The 12,081-nt window shown below is 46.1% G+C and overlaps 1 protein-coding gene across 3 annotated transcripts in view; it reads left to right on the top strand.

Annotated features, from left to right (window-relative positions):
• Positions 1 to 12,081, top strand: part of CSGALNACT1 (chondroitin sulfate N-acetylgalactosaminyltransferase 1) — a 321,855-nt gene that overhangs the window by 53,112 nt on the left and 256,662 nt on the right. The window contains exon 1 of one of the 3 annotated variants that reach the window (XM_033415384.2): positions 6,917 to 7,037. The exons of the other annotated variants lie outside the window; for them this stretch is intronic. The gene's annotated coding sequence lies outside the window, so the exon portion shown is untranslated. Of the gene's footprint in view, positions 1 to 6,916; positions 7,038 to 12,081 lie in introns of those variants that run through there. 3 annotated transcript variants of the gene reach the window in all.

Raw genomic sequence — 12,081 nt, 5'->3', positions numbered from 1 at the left:
ACATTCAAGGTTATTATCAATATGTTTGTTCCTATTACCATTTTCTTAATTGTTTTAGGTCTGTTTTTGTGGGTCTTTTCCTCCTCTTGTGTTTCCCGCCTAGAGAAGTTTCTTTAGCATTTGCTGTAAAGCTGGTTTGGTGGTGCTGAATTCTCTTAGCTTTTGCTTGTCTGAAACGCTTTTGAGTTCTCTGTTGAATCTGAATGAGATCCTTATCTTGGTTGTATGTTTTTCTCTTTAATGTATCCTGCCACTCCCTTCTGGCCTGCAGAGTTTTTGCTGAAAAATCAGCTGATAACCTTATCGGGATTCCTTTGTATGTTATTTTTTGTTTTTCCCTTGCTGCTTTTAATATTTTTTCTTCGAATTTAATTTTTGTTAGTTTGATTAATATGTGTCTTGGTGTGTTTTTCCTAGGGCTTATCCTGTATGGGACTCTCTATGCTTCCTGGACTTGGGTGACTATTTCCTTTCCCATGTTAGGGAAGTTTTCTACTATAGTCTTTTCAAATGTTTTCTTAGACCCTTTCTTTTTCTCTTCTTCTTCTGGGACCCCTATACTTCGAATGTTGGTGCGTTTAATGTTGTCCCAGAGGTCTCTGAGATTGTCTTCAATTCTTTTCATTCTTTTTTCTGTATTCTTTTCCTCGGCAGTTATTTCCACCATTTTGTCTTCCAGCTCACTCATTCGTTCTTCTGCCTCAGTTATTCTGTTATTGATTCCTTCTAGTGTATTTTTTATTTCAGTTATTGTGTTGTTCATCTCTGTTTGTTTGTTCTTTAGTTCTTGTAGATCTTTGTTAAACATTTTTTGTATTTTCTCAATCTGTGCCTCCATTCTATTTCTGCATATTGGACATGCAGCTTCCTCACCTGCAAACAGAGGTGACACCACCTTTGGGGCTCCTGGGAAGACTCAGTGAAGTATGATATTTGAAAAGTGGCCAGTCCAGTACTGCTGGGCCTGTCGGAGATGCCACATGCTGTAGTTTATCCTTATCTAGTTTTGAAGAACATGGGGACCACAGCAAAGAAGAGGGAAGTGGCAGTGTGGTCTTGCCAGTGGCAGCCTGCAGTAGAAGTAAATTGTTTGGGTGACACTCTGGTCAGTTGTGAGATGCTGAGTCCCAATTAAAAATTCAGCAGTGGAAGTCTGCGGCCTGTTAGGGCTTTTCTCCCCGCTGTTCTTTCTTTTATAGCCTAAGATACAGTTGGCAATTGAACCTCTGAAAAATATTAATTTTTTAAAAAACAGTTTTTTAGAAATGAAATATAGTTAATTTACAATATTGTGTTAGTTGCAGGTGTACAACAAAGTGATTCAGTTTTACATACATATACAAAAAACTAGTTCAGATTCTTTTCCATTATAGGTTATTACAAGATATTGTAATACTTGTATTACAAGATGTTGACATCCTTGTACTGTACAGTAGGTCCTTGTTGTTTACCTATTTTATTTAATTAATTAATTTATTATTTATTTGTTTATTTTTTTAGCTGCATTGGGTCTTCATTGCTGCGCGTGGGCTTTCTCTAGTTGCAACGAGCAGGGGCTACTCTTCCATGCGGGCTCCTCATTGAGGTAGCTTCTCTTGTTGCAGAGCACAGGCTCTAGGCACACGGGCTTCAGTAGTTGTGCCTCGCAGGCTCAGTTGTTGTGCCTCTTGGGCTCTAGAGCGCAGGCTCAGTAGTTGTGGCGCACGGGCTTAGTTGTTCCGCGGCATGTGGGATCTTCCTGGACCAGAGCTTGAACCCGCGTCCCCTGCATTGGTAGGTGGATTCTTAACCGGTGCGCCACCAGGGAAGTACCCTGTTTACCTATTTTATATATTACTATATACTACTTGCTTGTAGATGTCAATCCCAAACTCCTAATTTATCTCTCCCCTGAGTCCTGCTATCCCCTTTGGTAACAGTAAGTTTGTGAAAAATATTAATTTTTAGATGTAATGATAATATTGATTTAGGAGTTTATACTGTAAAAGCTTCCCTGTAAGCTTAAGTTTTATTTGTGTTGTTCCTTTAAATTGACACCACAGTGTTGGGATATATTACTTCTTGCCAGTCAACTCACAGGGTTTGATCGACCAATGTGAATCCTGTTAAAATTTATTGTTGAACTTGTTAGAATCTCTTCCTTTGTCTCTTTTTCTACTTCCTCCCCACCGCACCTTCCTGCAGGAAGGTAATGTTTTCTACTGCTGTACAATTGATTAAGAAACATTTCAGGATGAAAATATCCATTCTAAAACTTTCAGTTTCTGTATTTCCTGTGCCTGCCCCAGCACTACTCAACTGTCATTTTGATGATTTCTTGCTTTTTATTGGGCCTGACTTAGCACAAGACCATGAATTATCCTGTAAAGACATATGAGAACCTAAAGTTATATTGCCCTCTGAAACAGATTTATATTGAAAGCATAAATTAAGGGAAAAAAAAGAATACGTAAAGATTGACCCAAATGTCTAAGTCAGTGGTAGGGCTCTGGAAGAGGTGAGTCAGGATCAGTCTTCCTGGGAAATTATGGAGACTGTCTGCAGTACTTTTAGGAAGAATGGCAGAGAGGCACTTAAGGTCCTCTTCTATTCAATCGAATAAGAGAGAAGAGTGTGAAGTAGACAATCTACACAGCATTGAACAGATTTTCCTTAGCCCTCGTGTATAAATATAACAGGAGCACAAATGGTAATGATGAATTCTGGATCATTGCCTCAGAAACTGGCAAACAGTCATGGTAAGAAATAATTATACGGTTTCAGCCAATTTAACACATTATGCAAGAAATGTTAAACGAAGAATTTTTTTACCCTTCAAATGTTCTCTCTCTCTTTCTCTTTTTAATAAAGTATAAATACAACAAGCACTCATGGACCACTCCCTAGAATTCATAACTATTGTGCCATGTTTGCTTCAGATTTTTTTAAATGAAAGAAGTAAGATACTTCTGATGAAAGGACTCTTTGTCCTTCTCCTCCCCAGAGGAAGCCACTGTGGTAAGTTTGGTGAGCTTCCTGTCACGGGGCATATAATGGTTGCAGTGATGATCAGCTTCTTTTACAGGAACCATCCTTTGTACGGATGACTTTTCTGCTTTACGATGGGCCATAAAGTCAGCTGGGTGCCTGCAGCCACGGATGCTCAGCTGCTTATTATTTCTTGACATGTGGATTATAAAACCTGTTCACTCCCCATACAGAGTCATGCTGTGTTAATTTCTAATCATTCATTTTATGGAATGCCAGAGACAATCATAATGAATTTATGCCTTCTTTTTTGGTATTTTTTTTAACACTTGAAATGAGAAGCAGTGGACTGTTTCCAGGGATATGGAGTATGCTGATTTAGTTGTAATGTTTTTCCTAGAAGTATTCCTTCAGGAGGAAAAGTCAAGGCTCCAGGGAGTGAATATTGCACACACACTGTCTTGCCTGCCTCCAGGCTGTGAAGTGAAAGAAGTAATTACTCCTGTACACCTGCTGTGGACACGCCCCCTCACCTGGCCATGCTGCTGGAGCAAAGGTTCCGAAGTGGAAGGCCGCAATCCCCCGGTGCCCCAGGGCTCTGTCCTGAGCCTACTTACAGGCTTACCTGGGTGGTGCTTAACTCAGGCCGTGCATCAGAAACACCTGGAGAGCCTGGAGACTCCAGGCCACACCCAGACAGTCGCATCCCCAGGCTCTTGGACTCACCAAGTGCCTCTTCGGCCCAGGAGCACCTGCTGTGCGTCTTCCGATGGGCCTTCTGAGACCAGCCTTTCTAAACGCCCCACCACCCCTCACCAGCTGGGCCAAAGCATGGCACCTCTCTGTTCCCTTCCTCACATGGGAGCCATCCGAAATGCTCTGTGAATTTGTTCACTTGCTTATTGTCTCCCCGCCCCCATTAGAATATGGACCCCTTGAGGGCAGGACCCTGATTTCTTGTTTACACCCTGTTCCTTGCCCGGCACGGTGCCGGGCATGATACATATATGTGTGAAATATTTGTTAAATGAGAATGAATTTTAATATCAGGAGGCCTTGAAGGGCCACTGAGCATAAGTTTGTCCTTTTTCTAAGACCTAAAGAAGGGTAACTTCTTTCCTGAAAAGATGTACCAGTCTCTTTGTGAGTATTTAATCAGAATATAGGGCAATGTACCCTGAAACCCAGTCCTGGGCCTGTATCCTGGTCTTCCCTCAGTATATCCTAACAAATAATAATAATAAAAACGAAAATATAGACACAAGCAAGTATACAATAATCCTCGGCTCTACGGAGCGTTCATATACTCTGACCTGATCCTTTTCTTGGGGGTGGGAAGATTACGGACAGGTGACGAAACAGGCTCAGAGCAGGTAAGTAACGTGGCCACTGAATCGGGAGTGTGGGATTAACGCATACACACTACATAGAAGATAGATAATCTGCAAGGACCCACTGTATCGCACAGGGAACCCTACTCAGCACTCTGTGATGACCCGAATGGGAAAAGAATCTGAAAAAGAATAGGTACACGTATATATATAACTGAATCACTTTGCTGTACACCTAAACTAACCCAACATTGTAAATCAACTAGACTCCAATATAAAATAAAGATGAAAAAAATTTTAGATATCAAATAAAATTAATTGGGACCAAAATAATAACTAATAAATAAATAACGTGGCCGAGTCCACGTCATGGTAAATGAGAGGATTGGAATGGGTGCCCATTTGGGGAACTATGAGGGGGTGAGAGAGGGCATCGGACCCCTCCAGCACTGGTGGGCACTGGCTGCCCCTTCACTCTGTGCTCACAGTTTCCTGTGGCTCCTCTCTGGGTGCAGGTGAGGACCTAGAGCGGCTTGGCTCTGTTCCATCTGGTTGGCTCTGAGGGAAGCCTCCCTCCTCAGGGAGCTGCTGGGAACCCTAATCATGGCTGACCGTGAGTTCCAGGAAAAGACCCTGAAACCTGGAGTCATCTCTAATCAGTGCATCAGCTCCTAAGTGCCTGACTAACAGAGATTAAATACGTCACCCGGGGACTTCCCTGGTTGTCCAGTGGCTAAGACTGCGCTCCCAATGCAGGGGCCCCGAGTTCAGTCCCTGGTCAAGGAACTAGATCCCACACGCCTTGACTAAAGATACTGCGTTCTGCCACTAAGACCCGATGCAGCCAAATCAATAAATATTAAAAAAAAAAAAAGTCAGCCCTCCCAATGCAGGGAGCCTCCACGTGATGCGACGGGGTGGGTGCCGCTCTGTGGGTGGTGCGTCATGGGTGCTGAATTTACTGCTTTGCTTCATAACTTAGGTGCGTGTGCTGCCTATGTTCCTTCGCCTGTAGAAATATTGCATCGTTCGACCATTAAACCATAAGAAATAAGACAGGGTAATGTGATCGGTTACCTTGACCTCAGAACTAAATGAAACCGCACTTTTCAGGTTCCGTTCCCTTCCCTCCCTCCCCCACCCCCATCTTTGTCTCTGTCTCTGCCTGGTTCCTCGTCCTTGCTCAGAATGGAGCTGCCGAGTGGTTTTGTTGTTTATGTCTAATATAGTTTAAAGAGTGCTTTGGGGTGGAATTTTTTTTTTTTTTAAGCGGTACGCGGGCCTCTCACTGTTGCGGCGTCTCCCATTGCGGAGCACAGGCTCTGGACGCGCAGGCTTAGCGGCCATGGCTCACGGGCCCAGCCGCTCCGCGGCATGTGGGATCTTCCCGGACCGGGGCACGAACCCGTGTCCCCTGCATCGACAGGCGGACTCTCAACCACTGCGCCACCAGGGAAGCCCGTTTGGGGTGGATTTTAAAGAGCATGTCAGTTAAACCTTCGTCCCTGCTATCGATTTAATTTGAATGTGACCCCTGAGGAGGGTGACTTTACACGCTGGCCCACCCGGGACCACCCTGGGTGGCGTCTGCTGTCCCTGCACAGTTATCAGACGTGTGCCTGTTCGGATGCTAAGTTATAGAGGCCAGATTCTCCAGAATGACCTTCTCCGTACTTCCCACTTTTGATCAATGACTCTTTAAATAAACGGACCCCCACCTTGGCGCTGTGTCACTCATCGTAGTGCTGGTAGGGGCGTGGTTCCCGCTGCTGACCTACCCACAGGTACGTCCTCATCTTAAATCGGGCAGCTTTATAGGAAATGATCGGTAAGTAGGTTGGCAACTGTGGTGTTACTGGGTCCCTTAGTTCGCAGCATTATTCATTGGGATTTAAAGGTTGTCGTTGGTTGTGCGTAATTGTGCAGTGCCTTTTGGACACAGAACTGCTTGATCTGTCAACCAAACAAGAATTTCCTGCCCTCAGCGCCAGTATTTCCACTGGCACTGCTGGTCTTCTCAGATCCTGTTGAAACTCATGCTGCTTTTCCCTTGAGCTGCCTTCCGGATTTCCCGGCCTTGGATGGCTCTGGTCAGTAGATCAGAGAGGCAGCAGCCTCCCGTTGGGCGGACCCCTCAGCGCTGGGAGAGCTTCCCCAGGGCCTCCCTGGGCCCCCTTTCTCACATACCCAGAGAGTCACGAGTTTTCCTTTTGTGATGTATTTTAGCTTGAGGACTGTCTGTGGTGTTGATTTTGCTCAGATAAGGTGTGGAGGGAAGTGTGAAGATAAGCCAGAGGCCTGTGCTTGGCGTCCCCTGCAGGGGACCACATCCTGGGGGGACCTTAGCCTCCAGATGCCCTGGGGTGTGGCCCACAGACATTTATTATCCCTGTGACAGTGATCCCTCTCCTTCCCTTGTGGTTGGAGACTAAGAAGGAATCTCCTGCGGGCCTGGTGGGCTTCGGGCGAGGAACAGACACTCCCTAAGCCCCGTGCGGTGACTTTGGCGCCCGGGTTCACGGTCCAGGCGGCCTGAGTGGCAGCAGACTGACGGCCCCGAGGGGACCACCAGCCCCTCCACAGTTTTCCTTTTAGGAAGTAACGTTTCCTTTGAGGATGTTGAGGAAACGCTGATCCCTCCCCACGACGCACATATGGCTGAGCTGGGCTTTGGTTCACACACTCTTGGCCCTTTTGTGAAGCCTGTTAAGGCCGGAAACAGAATTCCTCCTAATTTGGGTGAGTTAAAGATTAAATTGGGGTAGGGTTGGGGGGTGTACTGGCAGACAAAGAAAGAGGGGGTATGAACGGCTTTCTCCCCGCTGTGGTTTACTGTGTACAGGCCGTGTGTGATTGGGGATGGAGAGGGATTAGACATCTGTTTTTAAGTTAAAAACCAGCATTCGTGGTGCTTTGGAAAAATCCACCTAAACCCAGCGTAACGGGGTTTCCAGAAGCGTGTGGGACTCAGGTGCACTTTCTTTCTCTCCTCTTTGGCCCCAGGTTCACTTGGTGTCTTGTTTTCTGGGGGGTGTTGGGATGGGAGGGGAGGAGGAGGGAAGGGTGTGAGAGTGACCAACTGAATTGCTTAACTCACCATAAAATGCAGCTAATTCGGAGCATTCTCATTCTTCATTCAAAACCTTATAAAGCTCTCCCGAGTGCAGTGTGGGGTGTTAGTCTAACTGGGGCAAGAAAAAGCGTAGCAGACTCGGTGCCACCCTCCCCGGCCTTCAGGAGCTGCCGGCAGCTGGGGAGGGTGCGACAGCCAGATGCCCGCACATGGCGTATGTGTACACGGGGCTTCTGGGAGATGGGGGAGAAGCTCGCATCGTCCCGTGACTGGAGGACCCTAGCGGTAGCAGTACTCGCCATGGGGAGAACTCAATCAAGTCGCACCGAGTAGCTCTAGGCTCGCTCATGGTGCATGACTTGGTTTAGAATGTGTGGTTTTGAATGACTGAATCTGATAACTTCGTATCAGTCAGTGAGTGAGACCTGCAGCCCCAGGGGGATGCTTTGTATCTGGTTGCACTTGGTTTTCCTGTGCAAGGTGCTGTGCAGTCAGTAGTCATCAACCCTCCAGTTACCTGGGGGTCTCAGAAGAAGTGAGCCCCTTCTTATGATGCACAGCCTTGGGTGCAGCCCTTCTGGATTTCCCTGACTTGGATGATTTTGGTCAGTAGGTCAGAGAGGCAGCAGCTTCCTGTCAGCTGGACCCCTTGGACCCGGGAGAGCTTCCCCAGGGCCTCTCTCCTTCCCTTTTCTCACACATCCCGAGGGTTACGAGTGTCCCTTTTGTGAAGTATTTTTAACTTGAAGGCTGTCCATGGTGTTGATTTTGATCCACCAGGAGGAGGGAAGTGAAAGCACAGCAGGGAAGGGTGATGGAGGAAGGGGTCCAGACCTCGTCCTGGTCTGGATGGGGCTGCTGCTGGCTGGGGTACCCTTGCTCTCTTTAGGGGAGACTCTGAAACCCAGCGCTCTTCCTCCCAAACCACTTCCACGGCAGCTCAGCCCTTGTCCAGAAGCAGCCACAACATGGCACGTGAGCCATTTGACTTCGGTCTCGAGGGTGAGGTCTGGTGCTGACACGTGGAGCTGGGAGAGGATGGGAGAGGACGTGCATCCAGGTGGACTGGGCAGCATGAGCCAGGGTCCAAGATGGAAAATCCCAGGTGAATGCAGGGGACACTGGAGGGTGTGGAGTGCGAAGGGGAGGGGCTGGGAGCAGATGCAGGCAGCGGGGATCCACTGAAGGCTTGTGTGAAGGGCTGTGATGTGGTCAAAGCTCACTTTCGGGAGGTTAATCTTGCAGTGGTGGAAGGGGGTCAGGAGGGACTTCCGTCAGGAGACTGTGGTCATGGTCCAGGCTATGTTTAAGGTAGCACGTGAGACAGCTGTGAAACCAGCCAAATGGCTTGTGAGACTTATCTCAGTTCCTGCAGGAAACAGTTTCTCAAATAGAGGAACAATTTAGGGATGACATGTAATAAGAATTTTCCTTGATGAATCAACAAAGCTCCTTTAAGATTAGTGTGTCTGTGGAGTTTATTTGTGCAGTGTATGTTAGTTTGTCACGTGTGATATTACTGTCTTGTAGTTTAAAGCATGGACTCTGGATTCAAAGCACAGCCTTCCACTTATTAACTGTGAGACCTTAGGTGAACAACTTAGCCTTGCCATGCCTCAGGACCTGCCACCTTCACAAAGGCTAACGTCGTTGTCGTCGTCATCATCATTTGTAACATTTATTTATAACAAATTAAATGTCTTACTTCACAGAGATATAGGATCTTTTCAGCATCCTAAGTATTCCCCCTTAAGAACTGCATTTGGCCGAGAGTTAACAGACACTCTCCCCGCCACGATCTTGAACTCCTAAGGGTTTACTTTCTAAACAAGAAGACTGCAGGTAGACAGTTTCTGGCACTGCTTTGATGTCTTCAGGATGTCAGGGTAACTGAGATTCTTTTCGTCTCCCTCCTTCACGGGCTCAAGATGGCTGCTGCCACTCCAGCCACCATGTCTGTCTCACTGAAGGAAGAAGAATGAAGGGTGGAAGGTCAAAGGGGTACCTGCCGGTTCAGTAAGCTCTCTTTAAAATTCCTTCCTAGAAACCCTACCTGAGGGCTTCCACTAATATCTTATTGGCCATCTCTATCTTCAGGGGATGTTGGAAAAACTAATTTCCTCCAGGCACTTTGCTCCCCTCAAAAATACAGATGTTCTGCTGTTACTAAGAAAAAAGAGAAGGATGGATATTCTGTGGGCAGCTAGAGGTCTCTGCCACAGTGGGACCTCACTGCAGGAAAACTACCTCAAGAGCTTCAAAGAATTTTGTCTATTTCTACAGTAGCAATTGATTGCCTTCTCCCAGATTGAGAGCTTCTGGTAGTCTAATCAATTAAGTTTTTAGCATATTGTAAGTTTTTGCCTTTAAGAAGTTTGTTCAAGAAAGAAAAGGCAATTACAGAAAGAGGTGGTAACATAGGATGTTTTCAGCTCAATTAATTGTCAGTATAGGTGTAGGGAGGAGTCGTAGTTTATACCTAAGATCCACTCAGTGGGTCACATAACAGGTGCTGTCTGACCAATGGTGAGGAAGACTTTGTCCTCTGGTCCATATCCTGTCTGTCATGTTTCTATATGTATAGTCAGGCTGACAGTAATGTAAAAACATGATAAATATATACGAGGTGCAAAGAAGGAAGGTAATCAGCCTGATTCTGTAGATAAGAAAGACATCAGGCAAGAGTCACACATAAAGAAGGACCATGGCAACGAGCTGTAAGGACCTGCATAACCTCAAGTCCAAATCAGAGCTGAAAGAAAGCCCATGAGCGCTATCTAGTAAGATCAACGCCCAGAAGTAGGAGGTTTCAGCTCTAGGCTTAGAGCTGCAGTAACTGATGTATATAACTGAAAAAAAAATAACTTACCCTCTTTGTGCCCAGGTTTTTTGTTTCAGTTGTGGTGAAATACACATAACATAAAGTTTACCACCTTCACCATTTCTAGGTGTACAGTTCAGTGGCACTGAGCACATTCACATGGTGTACCCATCACCACCATCCATCTGCAGAGCTTCTTCATCTTCCCCAGCTGAACCTCTGCGAAACAATACCTCCTCATTCCCTCCCCCTAACCCCTGACAACCAACCTTCTACTCTGTCTCTATGATTTTGACTGTTCCAGTTCCCTCAGAATGACTGGAATCATCTAGTACATGTCCATTTGTGAGTGGCTTCCTGCACTAGGAATAATGTGTTCAAGGTTCATCTGTGGTGCAGCATGCGTGGAACTTTCCTTCCTTTACTGAGGCTGAATAATATTCCGTGGTTTGCATACACCACATTTTGTTGGTCTATTTGTTTGTCGATGGACACTTGGGTTGCTTCCACCTTTAGGCTATTACAAATAATGGTGCTGTGAGCATGAGTGCACAAATATTCTTTGAGACTCTGCTTTCAGTTCTTTTGGGTATATACCCTGAAGGAGAATTGCTGGATCATGTGGGAATTCTATTTTTAATTTTTGGAGGAACAGCCATACTGTTTCCCAGAGTGGCTGCAGCGTTTTGCATTCCCCCCGGCGATGCACAAGGGTTCCAGGGTCTCCACATCCTCGCCAGCACTTGTTTTCTGTGGTTTTGACAGTGGCCATCCTGATAGGAGTGAGGTACCTACCGAAGTTTTCAAGCAGTATCAGCAGTGCCTCCAGATTAACCTCCTTTTGAGTCACTGCTCCTCTGCTTAATTCTTGTATCTTCTTGAGCGAGTTACTTAGCCCGAGAGCCTCAATTTCAGTTTCCACTCAATATAAATGCCCGTATGGAGGGGTTGTATGGATGTTGATGAGATAAAGCCCTAAGCTATATGCTCATTCAAGTATTAATTTTACTGCCCTGGAAAAGCTAAAAGCATTAACAAAATACACTCTTGTTAATATTCCTCTTGTTCCTAGCTATAGATCTCCTCCCACATCTTAACCCAAAACACGATGTTTCCAAAGCGTTATAGTGGAAAAGGCATTGATCTTGGAGCTAGAAGGCATGGAACAGCATTCCAGCCTTCCCACTTGATAGTCAAGGGGCCTCAGACAAATATCTGGGTCTTATTTTCTTTCTTTTTAAAAAAGGCATAACCGTGGGCACCTCAGGGGACTAGATTTTTATACTTACCTCTCCCTAACTCCCCACCACAGCCTAAAGTTGTTTTCCCAGCTTTATTGGGATGGTATTGACATGTAACACATGCAAGGTTAAGGCATACAAGTGTGATGATTTGATACACCTGCGTATTGCAAGATATTTACCATGATAAGATTAGCTGACACCTCCATCCTCTAAAAAATTACCATTTTGGGGCCTCCCTGGTGGTGCAGTGGTTAGGAATCTGCCTGCCAATGCAGGGGACATGGGTTCGTTCCCTGGTCTGGGACGATCCCACATGCCGTGGAGCAACTAAGCCCGTGCGCCACAACTACGGAGCCTGCTCTCTAGAGCGCGTGAGCCACAACTACTGAGCCCTTGTGCCACAACTACTGAGCCTGTGTTCTAGAGCCCACGAGCCACAACTGCTGAGCCCATGTGCCACAACTACTGAAGCCTGCGCGCCTAGAGCCCGTGCTTCACAACAAGAGAAGCCACCGCAATGAGAAGCCCGCGCACTGCAATGAAGAGTAGCCCCCGCTCGCCGCAACTAGAGAAAGCCTGCACACAACAAAGACCCAACGCAGCCAAAAATAAATAAATAGATAAATAAACTTATATAAAAAAATT

Source organism: Orcinus orca, chromosome 21 (assembly GCF_937001465.1).
Source record: "Orcinus orca chromosome 21, mOrcOrc1.1, whole genome shotgun sequence".
Lineage (NCBI taxonomy): Eukaryota > Metazoa > Chordata > Mammalia > Artiodactyla > Delphinidae > Orcinus > Orcinus orca.
The sequence above is the reverse complement of the archived record's forward strand: the minus strand, read 5'-3'. Positions and strand labels throughout refer to the sequence as shown.